This window comes from Equus caballus, unplaced genomic scaffold, assembly GCF_041296265.1.
Source record: "Equus caballus isolate H_3958 breed thoroughbred unplaced genomic scaffold, TB-T2T haplotype1-0000016, whole genome shotgun sequence".
In the NCBI taxonomy this organism is placed as follows: Eukaryota; Metazoa; Chordata; class Mammalia; order Perissodactyla; family Equidae; genus Equus; species Equus caballus.
The window spans coordinates 11,181,801-11,198,723 of NW_027222391.1; the positions used below are offsets into that span (position 1 = coordinate 11,181,801).

At 39.7% G+C, this 16,923-nt stretch overlaps 1 protein-coding gene across 6 annotated transcripts in view; it reads right to left on the reverse strand.

Annotated features, from left to right (window-relative positions):
- LOC138922840 (heparan sulfate glucosamine 3-O-sulfotransferase 4-like) overlaps window positions 1-16,923 on the reverse strand; it is a 205,028-nt gene that overhangs the window by 176,797 nt on the left and 11,308 nt on the right. For 3 of the 6 annotated variants that reach the window (XM_070259260.1, XM_070259257.1, XM_070259255.1), the window contains exon 2: window positions 15,283-15,338. The gene's annotated coding sequence lies outside the window, so the exon portion shown is untranslated. Of the gene's footprint in view, window positions 1-5,193; window positions 5,292-12,878; window positions 12,959-15,282; window positions 15,339-16,923 lie in introns of all 6 variants that reach the window. The other 3 variants (XM_070259258.1, XM_070259256.1, XM_070259259.1) reach the window with 2 other exon arrangements.

The window sequence follows — 16,923 nt, forward strand, 5'->3', positions numbered from 1 at the left end:
CTTTTAACTTAAGCTAACCCATAAAATCCATTATCAAACCCCAGGGAATGCTCCCAATTATTGTCTTGGACCCTTCATTTCGCTTTGCTTTGTTTTTTTTTTTTTTTTTCAACTCTCTATTTCTGTTTTTACCTGGCACTGACTCGCTTGACTCCTCTTCTCCTCTCAGCTTCTGGCTCTGTGCTCCCCCTTTAGACTTGATGAGTAATTTTGGTTTTCCTGCTTTTCACCTTTGGCACCCCTTCAAAAATGGGTTAGGTTTATCTTCTGGCTCTTTCTACTTCTGACTGCTTGGAAGTTTGGATCATACTTAGCCAAGTTTTGATCCCAGGACCTTTCCCTGGCTTTGACCTGTCTCAGTGGCATCTGTGCTGGGCTTGACTCCTCCAGGTGAGGGCGTCGGCAAGAGGGAGGATCAAGCAAAGATCAAGCAAGGAAACAGGAAGAATACCTGGCTCAGCTTAAACTGTGCAGGGCACTGAGGCCTTGCTGGCCGTCCAGTCTCTGCCTCCTTCTTCCTCTGCTGCTTTCATTCCCTCCCGTCTCTGACTTTCAATTTTTATTAAGTTTCCACCTTCTGACTGCTCAATCCTCTTCTAGCATCCCTTTGTAAGATTGAAATGGGAGTGGGAGTGATATCCATTAGCCAAAATAAGTTCCATAGCTGGGAGAAACTGCTGAATCTCTGGTGTCTTTATAGCACTTATCAAATCCCAATTAACCATATTAGTTGGCAAACTGCTCTGGCTTCCCAGGCAGTCAGCTGGTAGGTGAGTCAATAAATATCTGTCAGATGGATGGATGCACACTCACTAGTTGTGTAGCATGGCATCAGGTACTTTAAATAATACAAAGTATAAGACTTCATCCTTGGCTGAAGAAGGACATCTTCTCACGGCCATTCACAAAAGGACTGTTTGGAAACATCACCAAGCGCTAGACCAGCTTCGCTACTTCTTCTAGAAAACAAGAAGAAATCTCTTGTTTCAAGAGATGTTTGTGTCATCTCTTAATGCACAACTGGCTTCATGTGGGCAAAAGGGAACATGAGCAAAGCCCTGGTTAAAGCATAACAGACACCCTTGGGCTAATGAACTGTCGAAGGTAGTAGTGTCAGCGGATTTTCTACATAACTGCTTTGTAAACAGCAACACGCATAAACCATAAACAAGGAGAATGAAGTGAGCACCCACAGACCCACCACTCATGTCAAATCATACAATGTTGATATCACCCCAGAAGCCTCCACTCTCCTGTCTGATAATCTTTCACTTACTTTTCTTTATAATTTCATCACCTTTATAGACTCCCATAAAACATTTAGTTATATCCAGTTTGGGGATCAAAATAGATTAAAAAACAACAATTGCAGGTGCATTCAACATTGGACATGAAAAAGAAAACTGGTTTTTTAATAAGATACTTCAAGTGTACACTTTCCGTAGGTGATCAAGACATTTACTCTTTCGTCCATTTTTATGTTTGCTGACTGCCAATCACTCTACTCCTTAATACTTCAAAGGTATTTTTCCCAAAGCTGCCTTTTGTCTTACACTAATGCTTTCCCGGACTCAAGTGAATTTTGAAGGAGACTGAGCTCATCATGATGAAATGGATGTTGACATTCCATAACCATCACTGTAATTATTCCTAATTTGTACTTTGCTTCAAAAACTCTCTTCCCTTGCCCCCTAAAGTCTGTACTTTCAGAATAGCATCTACAGCTTTAATTATACCTGACAATAAACTACTCTCACCACAAAATCTTGTTAATCACGGTGTACGTTACTATCTTCAAGTATCCTGTTTTTTTAAAACTGCATTTATATCAGGTTCCCAAAGAGTTACAATATTAGCAATGAATGTTTTAACTGTTTCTGTAATTACTGTTTGTAATTACTACAAATCAAAGTTGTACAAACTTTGGATTGGAGGCTGGTTGAATTATCTACCAAACTGGGGTGAATGGTCTTTTAATCAACTGTATACTGAACAAATCTACAGAGTAAAAACTGAGATGGAATTTGAGTGACTTGGTGTCCATCGAGAATCAAATCTGATGCTGTAGTGTTAACAAGGGACTTCAGGTCCAGAATGATTCTGTTAATCACACGTCTTCCAAATTAGTCAGTTAATGTTGTGGGTCCTGATGAGACAGGATTTAGGAAGGCAGAGAGCGGCGGGGAATGCTCCTGGTGATAGGATCCTTAGAGCAAAGGACAGAAGACAAAAGGAGAAGGCTGTATTCATGAGAAGTGAGCTGGACCATAAGCGCTATAATTAGAAGCTTATAATGTCACCACACTGCTTTCTGTAATGTAATATTTTTGTTGTCTGTTATTTTCCTTGATTCAGGTTTTGTATTTTTCATGATGTAATAGTGAGATCTAGTCTCATTTTTCTGTGTATTTGGATACATTGAGTAGAGTGCTCTGGCTGAGTAAAGAGTTTCACATATGGGAGACTTGAGAAACAAGAGTGGCAAGGAAAGTTAGGTCAGATTATGAAAATTCTTAAAATGTTTCTATTGGACTTAATCCTTCAGAAGTCATTTAGTGTTCTCTTTTCTTTTTTTGTAACTGAGAGCACCATGAGGAAAGGAGTGTTTTTGATGATCTATTTTATTTTATTTCTTTCTCTTTTCTTGGAGGAAGATTGGCCCTGAGCTAACATCCGTGCCCATCTTCCTCCATTTCATCCGTGGCTCGCCTGCCACAGCATGGCCTGATCAGCAGTGTATAGGTCTGTGCCAGAATGGGAACCTACAAACCCCAGGCCGCCAAAGAGGAGCACACAAACTTAACCACTACACCACCGGGCTGGCCCCATTTTTGATGATTTCTAAGGGGTAAAAACTAGGCAGGGAGATTAGGTAAGATGATATAGCAAAAATTCAGGCATTAAGAAATAAGGTTAGACTAGGCTGGCGATGGCGGCCATGGATTGGAAAGGAAGGAAGGATGGATGCAGCATCATAAGGGAAAAATTTGCTTCTTTCCCTTTGTCTTTTCAGCCATTTGGGCTTAACGGTGTTCAGTGCTCCTGATTTATTTCCCTTCCCATTTATATTTTCCTTCTTCCCTCGATAATCTACTTTTGCTTTCCCATTTTTCCCTCTCTTCTCTCCTTTGCTTGCATTCTTATCACCTTCCCTGATAGGACGATGACTGAATCGGGCAGGTAGACATGAAATGGGAGATCTGAGTAGAAACTAACTATAAGATTTACTAATTAGAGTATGTTGCTGCTTAACACATTTTTTTTTAACCTTTCATCTGCAGTTAAAAAGAAGAAAAGAAAGGTGAGGAGGCAAAAAAGGAGTAGAGAGGAAAAGGGAGAGACTCATTTATCCATTCATTCAAGAAGTGCTGTGTTTCCAGAGAAAGAGAGAGTGCCAAAGAGATAGAGAAAACACCACACAATAATTTGTGTTATTGTAGTTGTATCATCTATTTCCCCTTCTAACTCAGTTGGGTAAAGTAGAGATGCCAGATGGGAGGCTAAAGACTAAGGTGAGATGGGCAGTCTCCCTCCCTCCCTTATTGCCTGCTGCTTCTCATATCAAAAGATGGAGTCTACATCCCTCCCCCTAGGCCTCAGTGACTGGCTCAACCAATAGGATGCTGTGGAGGTGACTTTCTGGGACTTCTGAGGCTAGGCTGTAAGAAGCCTGGTCTTTTGGAATATATCCTCTTGGGATGCTTTCTTTTGGAACCCAGCCACCACTTTGAGAGATGCCCAAGTCACATGAAGAGGCCACATGCAGGCCCTCCAGTTGGCAGCCCCGAATAAGATAACAGCCAGCATCCTCAGCAAACACAGAAATGAACCATCTTGACATCCAGCACAATAGAGGCAAAGAGGATTTCAGCCCAAGCTGACATCTGACTGTACTTCCTAGGAGACCCCAAGCAAGAACTGCCCAGCGAATCCCAGCCAATCCACAGAACAATAAGAGACAAGAATAAGTTACTGTTTCAAGCTACTCTACTTTGTTGTGGTTTGTTATACAGCAATAGATAACTTTTTTCATCCTTACACGAGACACAAAGAATATCGAAAGTTTGAAGATTCATGATGCCACCCGGAATGCATGTATATTTTTTACGTATTTTTTTCCTTTTAAAGGTCACTTTCTTATTCATTAGCCTTGAAATTGGAATTTGAATTGACCTTGATCAGAAATCCTAAGAAATGCTTAAGCAAATATTTTAAGCACTATCATATTTTGAGTACTAGTTCAGGATAAAGTGGTATTGATGTGACAAGAATAATGGATGTGTAATTAGAAGATGGAGTTTAAGTCCTAGTTCTGTCATTTATTACTGTGTGGCCTACAACAAGTTATTTCACATTTCTGCTTCCTAGTTTCCAATGCTATAATGTAATCGAAGGTATTTAGTGATGCATGACAAAACACAAACATTCAGTGAATTTCCATTTCTTTCCTTCCTATGAAAGTCCTGTACTCATAAGTGCAACCATATCAGAGCCTATCATACTGCTTCCTAAAACTAAATATTTTTATTATGTATCAAATGTTTCCCTTGATAACTATTGCATAAGCTTCCATAGTGTTGCCTTTACTAGTGTGATCTGCCTCACTTTTCCTGTGGGATAGTTTATTTAATAGATTTTGGGGACTCATCCTGTTGCTGGATTCTTACAAAGACTCTTTTGTGATAACCTTCTTTGGTTTTCAAGGACATGGCCCTGTTTCTCGAGTGTGGTTCCCTACTGTAGCATAAATGTTAACAAGTTAAATGCATATCACATAAGAATTTTAATTGTTCATCATATGTTTATGTATTGAAATATAGAGTCGAATTGATATAATTGGTAACATTACCCATTTGCTTTGATTTGAGATGTCAAGTGATTGAAAAAATTTTTAATTCAGAATTGAATTACCTTGCTTATTTGAATTTATCATTTTTGCGTAATTAGGATGAACTAATTTTTTTTTATTAATGTTATGATAGATTACAACCTTGTGAGATTTCAGTTGTACATTTTTGTTAGTCACGTTGTGGGTACACCACTTCCCCCTCTGTGCCCTCCCCCCACCCCCCCTTTTCCCTGGTAACCACCGATCAGATCTCCTTATCAATATACTAACTTCCACCTATGAGTGGAGTCATATAGAGTTAGGATGAACTAATTTAATTTGCAGTTATCCTTAAATGACTTAACTGATGTCTGCTGAGGTTCTCAAGGCCACAGGATTATGGAGTCATGCTGAACATCACTCTGTCTCTTAGGGTTGGAAGTACAAGTGCACCTTGTGAAGCCTGGAGACAGAAGTTACAAGCTTGATTTTTTCTCCATTAATGTTTTTTTTCTGTTTTGTCCCCCTCACCTCACTCTAGGCTGCGTCATGTTTCCCAGAAGGACCACATATTGCACTTGGAGGTGGTCCTCCTTTTCCAACTTTGTTCTGATTTTATGTCATTTTTACTTGGTGTTGAGCTCACATCTCAGTTCTGCAAAGGAAAGCTGGTTATTTATCTGGTAACTTGTGGTTGGAATCCCCAAGAGAGTGCTCTTTATAGAGACTGAGGGTCCTTTAGCAAATATTGCTTTTTGATGATGCATTTTAATAAGCCTTTTAAAAATCTGGATACCAGACTACCGGCTAGGGTACCTGGAAGCAATAATTTTAAAATAGTGCTTTTCAAACTGCAGGTCCTGACCAACTAGTGGATTATGAAATAATTCTAGAGAGTGTGACAAGCACTTAAAAAACAATGAAACAAAATGGAATAGATAATATTAGAGTGTATTACACGTAAAAAGGTAAGAACAGTTTCATAAAATTTTTATATTCCTTTGGTGTGTGTGCGTATATACTGATTTACGATAAAAAATAATTTATAGATTTATTTTGTGAGTTGCCATCAAAAGAATTTGAAAGTCACTGCCATGGATTTAAAGTTATCTGAAACACAGTTTTGTAATATAGCAGTTTGAAATGAAGCCCCAACAATATATGTAACAAATAAAAGCGTAGATAGGTTTTAGCTGCAAATTTTAAAGGGATTGGCAAGTTACTTTTCCTGAGAAGTCTAGCCCTGGGATGACTGGGTATTTTCCAAAGGGCCAGGAACCAGTTATCCCAATAAACGGTAGGGGCCTCAATGCTCTCTCCCTGGGAGGCTCTGAGGTAACGTTCCTCATCTCACTTGTAATGCTGCTGTTGCCTTGCTGCAGTGGCTGTTGGAAGTACTGCGTCTTCCCTAACCAGATCAGAAGGACCCAGTTTTCCCAAAGTCTTGGTCTGCCAGAAAGATGGCATTGCACTTCTCCCCGATTTGTGGGACCTGCACCCAGCTTGGAGAGCTGGAAAACTCCAGCCCTTAACTCCCCTCTTTGCTAGGGAACCACGTTTTACTTCCCACTGGGTCCTTGGAAGATGGGAAGCAGCAGTAAGGTTACTTGTGTTTTATCCACACCATGTGCGTCTGTGTTTTTGTGTGAAGGCTGACTCATGTGGAGGAAAGTTCTATGCCTAGAATTATAAAATTAATGCTAATCAGAGTAATGCAGCATGCCACTTCCAATCTGCTAATGAGCTTTGGGGAGAGATGGCACATCTTCCTGCAGCTGATGGATGCCCCTTTTAGAGGATCTACGACATCCTCCCCAGGTCTTCACTCAGCTGGGCTAACACACTTCAGAACAAAATAATCCTCAGGGCAGGATGGGACCCCTTGCTTTTTGGTTCTTGTCCCTTGAATCAGTCTACTCTCTGTGCCACTAAAATGGCTGCCTATTAAACTCATCAGTGGAATCTGCCATACTGTGTCACTTAAACTTTTTCCATCTGCTTATGGTTTTTACTTGTTTTTCATAGAAAGCCCTGACCTAAATCTCTACTCTTCTTTTATAATGCTTTCATTTTGACCTTACTACTGCTGAAAGTCAACCAAACTCATTCATCACTGTCCCTCCCCCCAATCTCCATGAACATTATCCTGTTATCCAGGTTTTTAACATCCACTCAAGAGATTGTCAACAAAAATGGACTAAACCTTTACATGGAACTTCTTTACCCCCACATGGGACATTTTCAAGAATAGGAGCTTTCAGATGAATTAGCAATGTAGATAAATTTGTTACCAACACTAGAATCTCATTCTAAAATATTTTCTACAGCTCAAAACATGGCATAAGGCAGATTCCTATTTAAGAGAAAGGGCCTTCTTTTAAGTTGTCTTGAAGATTCTGAGACTGTCCTTACGAGCAGTGCTATGAGAGGATATGAGGCACAATCTCAGTCACCCCAAGAGTTAATTTAAATGGAGAAAGTGAGATGGTTTCCCAAAACATTGGAATTGATTTTTCCCTGAGTCTCTCCATAGTTGTAGATTCTGATAATCACAGAATATAGAGAAGGAAGAAACTTGGTGTTCCTTCTAACTGCCTCATTTCACAAACCAAGAAATTGAGGATCAGAGACATGAGGTCATTAAAGTCATCCAGTTACTTAGTTGCTTACTTCGACTAGGGTGGTTTCAGAAAGGATGCAGAAAAGTACAAGTATTTGAGAGCTAGTTAGGGACTGTATTAATCAACACTGTAATAATCAGCTCTGTGTCCTTGGGTGCTGCGACAGCTGGGGGTCCACTGCTGCAGCTGACAAATAAAGTGTGAGGAAGAAACAAAAACTGAGGGAGTCCATCGCCACTAGACCTGCCTTATAAGAAATGTCAAAAAGAGCTCTCCTGTCTGAAATGAAAAGGCAAAGGATACAAAGCTTTAAACAAGTTGATAAATAGATAAAATCAGAAAACTGCAACTCTGTATCAGAACATGTTAGTAAACAATTATGATGCAAAGGTTAAAGGGAAAGAAAGCATTAAAAATAACATTAACCATTCCAATTTGGTAACAAATTCACAATACAGAAAGAAAGAATTTTGACAACAAAAATAGCAAGGGAAGAAGAAAAGGACAGAACTTGCCTAGTCAAATGAAGCAAAAATGCCATCAGCAGAAAAAGAACTATCTCATCTGTGAGACCTTTTATACAAACCTCATGGTAACCACAAAACAAAAATTAAGGCAGAGTCACGAAACATAAAAAAAGAGGAAACTGAAAAAACACATCACCAAAAACCGTCAAGCTGAAATTGTAGTGAGAAACACAAGGAAAAAGAAACAAAGGAAATATAGAGCAACCATAAAACAAAAGATAAAATGGCAATAGTAAGTCCCTATATATCCATAATCATCCTAAATGTAAATGGATTGAATGCACCAATGAAAAGACAGAGAGGCTGGACAGGTTAAGAAAAAGACCCAAAAATGTGCTGCCTCCAGGAGACCCATCTCAGCTCTAAAGAAAAACATAGGCTCAGAGTGAAGGGGTGGAAGATGATACTCCGACCAAATGACAACCAAAAGAAAGTGAGTGTAGCCATAATTCTATCAGACGAAATAGACTGCAAGCCAAAAAAGACAAGAGACAAAGATGGGCATTATATAATGATAAAGGGGATAATCCATCAAGAAGACATAACATTTATTAATATATATGCACCTAACGTAGAAGCACCAAAGTCTATAAAACAACTATTAACAGATCTAAAGGGAGAAACTGACAGCAACACCATAAGAGTAGGGAACTTTAATACCCCACTTACATCAATGGATAGGTCTTCTAGAGAGAAAAATCAACAAAGAAACGTTGATCTTCAATGAAACACTAGACCAGATGAATTGAACAGATACATATATAATATTCAACCCAAAAGCAGCAGGATATACATTTTCTCTCAAGTACACATGAAACATTCTCAAAGATCCACTGTTTGTTGGGAAACAAAACAACTCCCAATAAACTTAAGAAGACTGAAAAGATATCAAGCATCTTTTCCAACCACAATGGTATGAAACTAGAAATCAACCACAAGGAGAAAGCTGGAAAAGTCACAAATATGTGGAGCCTAAACAACGTGCTATTCATTAACTATTGGAACAACAACAAAATTAAAGGAGAAATGGAAAAATATCTGGAGGCAAATGAAAAGGAAAATACAGTGTACCAAAATCTATTGGATACAGCAAAAGCAGTACTAAGAGGGAAGTTCCTAGCAACACAGGCCTACCTTGTGAGACAGGAAAAATCTCAAATAAACAATCTAACAATACATCCAACAGAATCAGAAAAGAAGAAAAATGAAGAGCCCAAAGTCAGGAGAACAAAGGAACTACTAGAAATCAGAGCTGAAATAAATGACATGGAGAGTAAAAAGAAAATAGAAAAGATCAGCGAAACTAAGAGCTAGTTCTTTGAAAATATAAACAAAATTGACAAACCTTTAGGTAGAATAAGACAAAAAGAGAGAAGCCTCAAATAAATAAAATCAGAGAAGAAATCACAAGCAATATAACAGAAATACAAAGGATTACAACAGTATTCTTTATCAATGTTATAAACTACATTAACAAAATGAAGAATAAAAATCACATGATCATCTCAACAGACGCAGAGAAAGAATTTGACAAGATTCACCACATATTTATGATAATAACTCTCAATAAAATAATTATAGAAGGAAAGTACCTCAACATAATAAAGGCCATATATGACAAACCAACAGCTAACATTATACTCAATGGTGTAAACTGATAGCTATCCCTCTAAGAGCAGGAACAAGACAAGGATGCCCACGCTCACCCTTCTTAGTCCTAGCCAGAGCAATCAAGTAAGAAAAATAAATAAAACATATTCAAACTGGAAAGGAAGAAGTAAAACTGTCACTACTTGTGGATGATGAGATTTTACATATAGAAAACGCTAAAGAATCCATCAAAAAACTAAAAACAAACGAGCAGAAATAAAAAATCAAGAATACAATCCTATTTACAATCACAAAAAGAATTAAGTGGGTAGGAATAAATTTAACCAATGAGGTGAAAGACCTATACACTGAAGACTATAAGACATTGTTGAAAGAAATTAAAGAAGACATAAAGAAACAGAAGGATATTCTGTGCTCATGGATTAGAAGAATCAACATAGTGAAAAAGTCCATGTTACTTAAAGCAATCTGCAGATTCAACGTAATCCCTATCAAAACCCCAATGACATTTTTCACAGAAATAGAAAGAAGAATTCTAAAATTTACTGGAAACAACAAAAGTCCCCAAAGAGCCACAGCACTCCAGAGAAAAAAGAACAAAGGTGGAGGCATCACATTCCCTAATTTCAAAGTATACTACAAAGCTGTATTAATCAAAACAGCACGATACTGGCAGAAAAGCAGACACAGATCAATGGAACAGAATTGATAGCCAAGAAATAAACCCATACATTTAGGAACAGCCAATTTTCAACAAAGGAGCTAAGAACATACAATGGAGAAGGGAAAGTCTCTTCAATAAACACTGTTGGGAAAACGGACAGCCGCACACAAAAGAATGAAAGTAGACCATTATCTTACACCATGCACAAAAATTAACTCAAAATGGATTAAAGACTTGAATGTAATACCTGAAACCATAAAACTCCAAAGAAGAAAACATAGGCAGTAAGCTCTTTGCTATCATTCTTAGCAGTGTCTTTTTGAATATGTCTCCTCAGGAAAGGGAAACAAAAGAAAAAATAAGCTAATGGGACTACATCAAACTAAAAAGCGTCTGTATGGCTAAGGAAACATCAATACAATGAAAAGACAACCTAGCAATTGGAAGAAGATATCTGCGAATCATTTATCCAATAAGGGGTTGCTATCCAAAATATATAAAGAACTCAACAACAAAAGAACAAACTTAGTCAAGAAATGGGCAGAGGATTTGAACAGACATTTTCCCAAAGATATACAGATGGCCAACAGGCACATGAAAAGATGTTCAACATCACTAATTATTAGATAAATACAAATCAAAACCACAATGAGATATCACCTCATGCCCATCAGAATGGCTATTACTAAAAAGACAAGAAATAAGAAGTGTTGGAGAGGGGCCAGTGCCATGGCCGAGTGGTTAAGTTCGTGTGCGCTACTCACTTCAGCAGCCCAGGGTCTTGCCGGTTTGGATCCTGGGCCTGGACACGGCACCACTCATCAAGCCATGCTGAGGTGGCATCCCACATAGCACAGCCAGGATATACAACTAGAATATACAACTATGTACTGGGAGGGTTTTGGGAGAACAAGAAGGAAAAAAAGATAGACAACAGATGTTAGCTCAGGTGCCAATCTTTACAAAGAAAACAGAAGTGTTGGAGAGGATGTGGAGAAAAGGGAGCCCTCATACACTGCTGGTGGGAATGTAAATTGGTGCAGCCACTGTGGAAAATAGTACAGAGATTCCTCAAAAACTTAAAAATAGAATGACCAGGCATGACATCAGCATCACGGCGGAGTGAGCTCTTCCCTTAGACTCTCCTCCCTAAGAAAGAATGAAAAGGACATTCATAAACCAACAGAGGACAGGCACACAACACAAAAGACATCTGAGAGACCCATGCAGCCAAATGCCTGAAGGTGGAGGTGCTGGACCCCCCAGGAGGAAGGAGGAGGAAGTAAGGGGATCTCCTCTCCCTCCCCAGCAATGACCTAGGGCACAGGACCATGCACAGCTCTGAGAAAAGAGGGGCCTGGGGGGAGACTCTGTAGGAATGCCTTCGCTCTCCAAGTTCCCTCACATCCCATAGGAAAGCTCCACAGAGGAGGCTAAGCTATTGTGGGGTTGTCTTCATGAAGCCAGCACGCCAGGAGGACAGACAGCGAGGGCAAACAGAGAACACCCACGGGATGGCACATGCAAAAGAAGTGCCCCTCCCCCTGCTGGGCTCACAAGCTCAGCCAGTCAGCCAGGGCAAGGGACCCCGTCTAGAGTGCCTGTGCGTACATTAGCAAAGCAGCAGCTACAAGCAGGCAATCGCAGATGGGTCCTGTCAGCATAGATTCCAAAGGACAAGCACAGACACCAGGGATCACAGCAGGCTCAGAATACACAGCTCCTGAACCTCCTCCAGTGGTGGCAGGTGGAATCTGCAACCAGATACTATCTATGTGAAGGCACAAACCAACCCCATCAAATAGTATGAAGAAATATATTAATAGTCCAGACCAGAAGGAAAATGAAAAGCACCTAGAAATCAATCCTGAAGGCACACAAATTTACAATGTAAACGACAGAGAATTCAAAATAGCTAACATTAAAAAACTCAACGAGTTACAAGAAAATTCAGATAGTTCAATTAAATCAGGAATAAAATTAATAAACAGAGGGAATACTTCACAAAAGAGATTGACCCTACAAAGAGAAACCAATCAGAAATGTTGGAGATGAAAAACACAATGAGATAAAGAAAAATCTGGATACCCTGAATTACAGAGCTGACGTTATGGAAGACGGAATTAGCAATCTGGAGGACCGAAATATAGAAAGGCTTCAGATGGAGGAGGAGAGAGAATTAAGACTAAAAAGAACCGAAGAAATTCTCTGAGAAATATCTGATTCAATTAGGAAATGCAACATAAAAACTACGGGTATTATAGAGGGAGAAGGGAGGGAGAAAGGAGCAGAAAGTCTGTTCAAACCTGGAAAAGGAGCTGGAATTACAAGTAAAAGACGCTAACAGAACTTCTGATTACATCAATGTAAAAAGACCTACTCCAAGGCATAGAGTAGTAAAACTGGCAAAAGTCAGTGACAAAGAAGAAATATTTTTAAAGGCAGCAAGGCAGAAGAAAATAACTTACAAAGACCATATCAAACTTTCAGGAGATTTCTCAGCACAATCTTTACAGGCTACGAGAAGGTAGAATGAGATATTCAAAATTCTGAAAGACAAAAACCTTCAGCCGAGAATACTCTATCCAGGGAAAAATATCCTACAGATATGGTGGAGAAATACAAACCTTCCCACATAAACAAAAGCTGAGGTAGTTCATCGCCACAAGACACCCCAAACAGGAAATGCTCAAGAAGACCTTCATACCTGAAAAAGAAAAAAAAGAGTTCACAAAGCCTTGAGCAAGGAGATAAATAGGCAGCCAAAGTCAGAAAATTGCAGCTCTCTACCAGAAGAGGTTAGCAAAAACTTAATTATGACATGAAAGGTAAAGGGAAGGAAAACATCAAAAATAACTATAATCTTGTGATTTTAACCACAAAATCACAACACAAAACAGAATGTGTTATGACCAACAAATCAGAGGAAGAGGAAAGGGATGGAACTGGCTTAGACCAAGGAAATAAGAGGCTATCAGAAAATGGTATATCTCATCTACGAGATTTTTTATACAAACCTGATGGTAACCACTAAACAAATAATCAGAACAGAGACACAAATGATACAGAAAAAAAGAAAACTGAGGGGCTGTCCCAGTGGCATAATGGTTAAGTTCACATGCTCTGCTTCAGCCACCCAGGGTTTGCAGCTTCAGGTCCCAGGCACAGACCTATGCATCTCTCATCAAGCCCTGCTGTGCTGGCATCCCACATACAAAAAACAGAGGAAGATTGCCACAGATGTTAGCTCAGCAACAATCTTCCTCAAGCTAAAAAAGAGGAAGATTGCTTACAGGTGTTAGCTCAGGGCCAGTCTTCCTCACACACAAAAAAGAGAAAACTGAGAAAACCATCATAGAGAACTACCAAACTGAACTGGCAGTCCAAAATACACAAGACAAGAAACAAGGGAAATACAGAGCTGCAAAACAAGTGATAAAATGGCAGCGTTAAGCCCTTATATATAAATAATCACTCTAAATGTAAATGGATTGAATTATCCAATCAAAAGACAGAGTGGTGGGATGGATTGAAAAACAAGACTCATCAATATGCTGCCTCCAGGAAACACTCTTAGCTCTAAAGACAAACACAGGCTCAGAGTGAAGGGACGGAAGATGATACTCTAAGCTAATGGCAAACAAAAGAATCAGTTATTGCAATACTTATATCAGACACAGTAGACCTCAAGATAAAAAAGGCAATGAGAGACAAAGAGGGGCAGTATATAATGGTAAAAGGGACACTCCAACAAGAAGACATAACACTTATAAATATACGTGTACCCAACAAAGGAGTACCAAAGTACATAAAGCAACTATTAACAGACCTAAAAAGAGATATTAACAACAACATAATAATAGCAGGGGGCCCCAACAGTCTACTTACATCGATGGATAGATCATCCAGACAGAAAGTTAACAAGGAAATAGTGGAATTAAATGGAAAACTAGACGAGATGGACTATATAATAGATATATATGGAACATTCTGTCCAAAAATAGCAGAATACACATTCTTCTCAAGTGCACATGGAGCATTCTAAGGACAGACCATATGTTTCGAAACAAGATAGGCCTCAATAAATTTAAGAAGATTGAAATCACATCAAGCATCTTTTCTGACCAAAATGCTATGAGACTAGAAATCAGCTACAGGAAAAAAGCTGGGAAAGTGACAAATATGTGGACACTAAACAACATGCTACTGAACAACCAATGGATCATTGAAGAAATTAAAAGAGAAATCAAAAAATATCTGGAGACAAATGAAAATGAAAATACACCATACCAACTCATATGGGATGCAGAAAAAGTTGTCCTATGAGGGAAATTCATAGCAATACAGGCCCAGCTTAAAAAAACAAGAAAGATCTAAAATAAGCAATCTTAAAATACAGTTAGAAAATGGAGAACCAACAAAGGCCCAAAGTCAGCCGAAGGAGGGAAATAATAAAAATCAGAGCAGAAATAAATGAAATTGAAACCAAAAAAGAAAAAAGAACAGTAGAAAAGATCAGTGAAACAAAGCGCTGGTTCTTTGAGAAGATATGCAAAATTGACAAACCCTTAGCCTGACTCTCTAAGAAAAAAAGAGAGAAGGCTCAAATAAATAAAATTAGAAATGAAAGAGGAGAAATTACAACAGATACCACAGAAATATAAAGGATTATAAGAGAATACTATGAAAAACTATATAGCAACAAACTGGACAATCCAGAAGAAACAGATAAATTCTAAGACTCATACAACTTCCCAAAACTGAATCAAGAAGAAACAGAGAATCTGAATAGCCCAATCACAAGTAAAGAGATTGAAACAGGTAGCTTAGTGGGAAACTACTTACCCTGACAAGGTTACCCACTCAAAGCTAACAGCCAACATCACAATTAATAGTAAAACACGCTATATTTTTCCTCAAGACTGACTTGATTTCTACTATTTCAACTTCTCCTTTTCCTTTAATGCATGGATCCTGCTAAACCTTATAAATCCATTACAATATAAAGTGGGGAATGAATAAAGAGCTCACCTGAGGGATGTGCACTCTCTGTGGCTCCTGGGCGAGTACAGAGGACTGTGGTTCAGCTGAGGGGACAGAAAGAAGACAGGGGTCCTGAGATTTAGCTGTCTTACAGCTCTTAGATTCACCTCCTCAAATCTCAGCACCCCAGTTGGGGATCATCCTCCCCATAGGCACAGGGCCCTCTGGGCCTTGAAAAGGCACAAGAAGGATCATGGACAGGCAGCAACACCTGTCTTTGTGTGATTCTGAAATGACCATGGAGCTGAAATCTGCAGTTTTTTACTGAGTGAACATAAACTTTACTCGATTGATTTAACAATAACGCATGCGTCCTTCTGGATAACAGAAAGAAATAAAAACAACCGATCAGTTGAATTAAAGTACGCCAAACGACAAGACACTATTCCTTCATTAAAGTTAACTTAGCAGAAAAATGCTCAGTATGCATCATTTATCTATTTTTCTCAGTAATATTATTCAACCCCTGGTATACACAATCCACGGAAAGCCTAGTAAAAGAGATGGGAGGATTTAAGGCAGGAATTTGTAATTGTTCATTTCAGCTGGGAAGTATTTCTCAAAAGGCCCTTTCGATAGATGCTTTTGGTAACTTAGCTGTGAGAGAGTGAACTGTCACAAACTGCGTTTCCCTGGACAAGTCACTGAAATTTTCAGGCCCAATGTCTTTAAATCTTTCAAAAGAGTTAGAAGTAGGTGACCTTGGAAAACTCTTCACAGATCATCATTCTTGGATCCTGTGACATCAGGATAACGTCACTAATGTCACATGTGGTGGTGGACATGTGTGACAGCAGCGCATCTGTAAATAGCGGGGGCCATTTAAGGGGACTGGAGACAGAACTTCCTCCCTCTGCCTGGTTGTCCCTTACCCCCAGACCTTGCCCTCACGGCTCTCCAACAAAGCAGCCTTTCCTGAGCAGCCTGCCCCTGGGCCACCCCAGCTCACCTGTACTTCCCAGGGACGGCCCAAATGCCCCACTGTCACACAGTGTGGTGGCTCCTGAAGGTGGCATCATCAAGTCTGGTTCATTCTGGGCAGGAGGATCAAGACCTGCTTCTGATCTTGCAAATCTAGCATCTGCTCCTTTCTGGGCTCTTGTCTCTGCTCTGAAGCTCTGGAGAGAGGTCTAAGGTCAGAGGGGCGCTCTCTTCCAGGTAAGTCTCCCTCACAGAGGCCCCCTGCTTCCTGCCTCACAAGGGCTGGTTTGTTTCAAGGCAACTGGGACATGGATCTGAGAAATAAATTCATCTTAGGGGCAAAAAGGCTGACTCTTAGAATTCATTATAACGTCAGACTTCAAGGACAGAAAGCCTGACAATGCAGAGGGGGCCAGGCACCTCTGTCTGACCCAAGGGACCTGAAGAGACACTAGAAATCCCAGGATACATGTGACACATGGTGGGATTCCATCCACATCCTTTCCTTTACATCCCTGGGGACGCAGGGACAGGCCATGTTCCTAAGTGCTGTGAAGGCTGTAATGCCAGTCTTGGGCAGGTGTGACATCAGACAAAGCCTGAGACTGAAGCCAAGCACACCTGCCCTCGAATCCAAATTCCCTGGCTGGGAGCTCCTGACTCGAGCACATCGGGCCACCGACCCGAGCCTCGGTTTCTGGTGAAGTG